This window comes from Stenella coeruleoalba (genome assembly GCF_951394435.1).
Source record: "Stenella coeruleoalba genome assembly, chromosome: 10".
NCBI lineage: Eukaryota > Metazoa > Chordata > Mammalia > Artiodactyla > Delphinidae > Stenella > Stenella coeruleoalba.
This window is the reverse complement of record NC_137156.1, coordinates 10,704,532-10,709,340: the sequence shown is the minus strand read 5'-3', so window position 1 is coordinate 10,709,340 and position 4,809 is coordinate 10,704,532. Positions and strand designations below refer to the sequence as shown.

Sequence of the window (4,809 nt, the reverse complement as noted above, 5' to 3'; positions counted from 1 at the left end):
TCTACTGAGTACTGTAATCTACAAGAGTAGATTGTAAACAGGCTACTTTGGAAAAGAGTTAGAGGGAAAAATGGTCAATTTGAAGAAATGGCCCCTCTTATAATGAAGACTAAAATAATATCTCCTTCTCATGCAGAATCTAAATGAATCACTAAGTGAGCTCTGTCTCCCTTGCCCAGAGGGATTCTGTACGGGTTTATGCATTGAAAGGAGGAAAGAATAGAAGATTTGCTTTCAGTGCCCAAGTTTCGCTTCCTTCCTTCACTCTAACTTCTCAGGAACCATGGAAACCAATACACCCCACCTAGATGATGTTTTCCTGCTAGTCTTTGTTGCCTAACTGTGCACTTGCCTGAGATCCCTTGGGGAGAATGAAATAAAGAAGTGGAATCGAAAAAAAAGATGTGTCTGCAAGTGAAATGCCTTGTCTCTGAAGGACAGAACGGGGCTCGAGTGTAATTCATCAAGCTCTGGGGCAACAAACAATGTCATAAGGCACCATCTTCCTTTTCTCTAAAACGTATTCATACTCATCCCGTAATACCCACACACAATCCACTAGGATCCCTTCAAGGTATCTTTTGGATTATCTTAACGCTTGGTTAGCAGGGTCTGTTAGTCAACTGCTGGAAGATTTTATTTTTAAAAATCACTAAGGAGCAATTAGTTAACATGTAATCAGTTGGACAAAAGTACAGGACCAATGAAAGATGCAAACGTGCTTTCCCTTTCGTTTTCCGGCCTGGGTAGGGCCCGGCCCAATGGCCATCCCCGCTTTCCTGGGACAAGCGGGACGGTGCATCCCGGCACCCAACAGGCTGGGCCAGTAATAAAAGTGAAAATTCCAAAAGATAAAGATGGTAAACCAAAGCAGTTTGCGTTTGTGAATTTCAAACGTGAAGTTATCTGTTCCTTATGCCATGAATCTGCTTAACGGAATCAAACTTTTTGGAAGGCCCATCAAACTTCAGTTTAGATCAGGAAGCAGCCATGCCTCACAGGAGGTCAGTTTGTCATATTCCCAGCAGCATGTTGGAAGTTCAAGCCCTACTTCCACGTCTCCTAGCAGGTACGAAAGGACAGTGGATAACATGACTCCATCAACACCGATAATTCAAAGATCTTTTTCTTCTTCAGAAAATTTTCAGAGACAAGCAGTGATGAACAGTGCTTTGAGACAGATGTCCTATGGAGGGAAATTTGGTTCTCCACATCTGGATCAATCAGGATTTTCCCCATCAGCTCAGTCACATAATCATACTTTTAACTAATCTTCAACCTCCCAGTGGGGCCAAGATACACCATTATCACAGCGAAAAGTCGGACAGAATTCTCGTCCTTACGTAGTGGATAGACATAGCCGTGAACAGTATTACACTGACCATGGGTCCGACCATCATTACAGAAGAAGCAGAGATGATTTCTTCTATGAAGAGAGAAATCACTTCATGGCTGGAGCCATGACTATGATAACAGAAGAGACAGTGGTAGCGATGGAAATTGGCACTCATCTCGACACTAAGAAGTGTTAAAAGGATGTTTTCATAGGGTCATTCTAGGCCCTTTTGTTAAGTTGTTTCTGGGAATGTTTTCTTAAAAAAACTCTATAGAACAGCTTTACAAGTTGCCACATTTCTTTATAAAATTTTTAAAACCTAATTGCAGTCCAATACAGAAATGAGAAAAATTGTGGTTCTAGTTTTATTACATAAATAACATTTCACCTCAGAGTTTTAAGAAGAGGAAAGGGTTTTATGCTAAAGAAAGTGCCACAATTCCTAATCATTTTAGACAATTGAGGAAGGGATGTATTTTACGGATTACTTGTATTATGAAGCAAATATTTTAATTATCTGTTATCTTTTTGTATTGCAAGAAATTTCTTGTTAGGGAACCAGATTTTTGGTGTATATAATGGAAAACATTCAAGTTGATAGTCTGAAATAACTCAGTATTTTGTTAATAAATGAGAAAATGTAAATTCAGTAATTCAATTTACTAACGTTTGAGAAAACCTTTTGGTCAAGTTTGGGGATTAATCATATTATTTAACTTCTTAGAGAACTTAAGTGTAAGTTCTATGACACGATCTTGAGTTTTACGGTAAGTAAGCATACAAGTATACATCTGCACACGCTATTTCATTATAAAATTTTAGAATCCGCTCATTAAATCATGTTCGATGTATGACTGAAGTCACTCAGGAAGTTAAATATCTCTAAATGTATTTTTTTTACAGTAAAAATAGTGTTAATGTAAATCTTTTTCTGGAAGAACAAAAATGTAAATGCATAGTGAGATAAAAATAGTAAAATATTTTACTGAAAGTATTCTTTTTTTGGGAAAAAAGGTTCACGGAACCTTTAGGTGCTGCCTCCATCCTCAAATTTCTAAAATTTTAACATTTTCAAAGTCCAAGGACACATTTTATTATGGAGATTGTACAGGTTTTTTTTTTGTTTTTGTTTGAACATTTGAAAGAATTTAGTCTAAAACACTTTGATTTAAACATTTTAAAGTCTTGGGGCTTCCCTGGTGGCACAGTGGTTAAGAATCCACCTGCCAGTGCAGGGGACACAGGTTCGAGCCCTGGTCCGGGAAGATCCCACATGCCGCGGAGCAACTAGGCCCGTGAGCCACAACTACTGAGCCTGCGCGTCTAGAGCCTGTGCTCCGCAACAAGAGAGGCCGCGAGAGCGAGAGGCCCGCGCACCGCGATGAAGAGTGGCCCCCGCTTGCCACAACTAGAGAAAGCCCTCGCACAGAAACAAAGACCCAACACAGCAAAAATAAATTAATTAATTAATAAACTCCTACCCCCAACATCTTCTAAAAAAAAAAAATTTAAAATCTTGTTTAACAAAACTTTTATGTATCAATATGCCGTTTCCCTTTCATTGTAGAACTTGTTTATAAAAATTCATTCCTTGAAAAATTTGGATCCTTTTCAATATTAACTACAACATTTGTACTATGTTGCTTTTTAATATATTGAAAACAAAACAAAACAAAAATGAACAAAAAAGATGCAAACGTTTGCTATATCACTGTAAACACAGGAAAACGAAACCAAAAGAGCACAGATGTTTCCTCAGTCAGCCAATCGCTGATCAAATGTGATATCAAGTTATCTACAGGGAAAACAAGGAATATTCTGCTGGGACAGGGAAGTTGAGGCAGGACTGGGAGTAAGGATGTATAAAACCAGGTTTAATCATGTAACGTCTATGACTGTCCTCTTATAATTATTCAGAGCCCTCTTAGCTATTGTGACAGCTGTGACACATGGGAACCTTTTCTGTGGTCTAAGATGATTATGTTCTGTAAGTTATGTAGGGGTCAAGATGGAAGGGGTTGTTTCTTTCTTTCCATTCCATTATTTAAAGAAAGGAAAGGAGAACTAAGTAAAAACAAAATCAGATACATAGATAGATGATACATAGATAGATAGATAGATAGATAGATAGATATGGAGATAAGGGGAGAGAGATATCAGCTAGGATCATAAGAAAACCCAAGACTGAAAATTGAGAAGACAACATGTAGAAACCAGCTTGTTTCCATCCTCCTTTTCTCTTCCATTGATGCTCTGCTTCTTTGGGCTTCCATCAGCCTCTTGGATGGCCTTCCTGCTTCCTGTCTCCTCCAGCTCTTTCATTTCATCCTTCACTTTATTTTCCTGGTTATTGTCCTAGAAATGGATCTAATTCTATGGCTCCGCAACTCAGAATCCTTCCATACTGCCCCGCTGTGCAAATTCTCTACAGTAACTTGTCCATCTTCCATCATCGCCTCCTTCCTGCTTGGTCGGGGCTGTGGGTGCCCTACGCCTACAGAAACTCTCATACAATCCTCTGTTCAAGTGCGCTCTCTACCGTTTTACCTTAGAGATCGTGCCTCTGCCGTTCCCACCACCCCTGACCATTACTACCACTCAAAATCCTGCTTCTCTCTCAAGTCCAAGTTCAAATGGAATTAGTTCTATAAATCCTTCTAAGGTGCTCCTAGATGAATGGGAACACTAGTCCTTTTTCTGTGTTCCCACTATCTTTGAATAATTCCCTAATGCTAAGTAAAACAAGTAGCTGTGCATATGGCTCTGAGCTCATTTCTCCTTCCACTAGATTATAAGCTCCTTGAAAGGAAGGACCGTACCTTGCTTTTTTTGAGTATTACACAGAGTGCCAGAGTGAATGCTCAACAAATAACCTTAGGCTTAATTTCATCCATTCAACCCACACACAGAGATTACAAAAAGGCAGGTGGTAGAATTTTAATTTCTTATGCAATTTAAAGTTGAAAATTAGAAAAGAAACCCATCTGGTCTTGAAGAGATAACAAATAGCAATAATAGTCTGTGATCAAAGAACTGATTAATTGTATCTTCCCAACCAGTTAGATCAAATCTGGGTCTCAGGCAATCAGCTGAAAAACGATGAGAGACACTCGTTGTTGAATTAATCAAATAGCTCCTAAGATTTTTAGGCCATTGGGTATTTCACATAGGAAAGATGGAGAATTAAACGATTTACCAGGTAATGCAGCCAAATAAAGCTGCCAGTGAGGAAAGAGTCTGGGAACCAGACTGAATTTTTCTGAGACTCCCAATCCTACTGTGCTGTGGGGTTGAACATGAGTCTCAAGGACTCTCTGTGTCCAGAGGTTGCTGTGCGATCTCTTCTCCTGCAACCCCAGCAAACTATCAGGCTCTGTTGGGTTCTGTGAGGCTCAGTATTTTCTATGATGAAATCTGCTAAGAATTACTATGAAAACAAAACCCACAGGCCTTCTTTTGGGAGAACGTGGAGC

General features: G+C 39.2%; 1 pseudogene across 1 annotated transcript; it reads left to right on the top strand.

Annotated features, from left to right (window-relative positions):
• The first annotated feature begins 703 nt into the window (after positions 1-703).
• On the top strand, positions 704-1,522 carry LOC307192368 (RNA-binding protein 7-like; annotated as a pseudogene). The gene has a single exon. The product of its transcript is annotated as an RNA-binding protein 7-like (transcript).
• Positions 1,523-4,809: the final 3,287 nt, after the last annotated feature.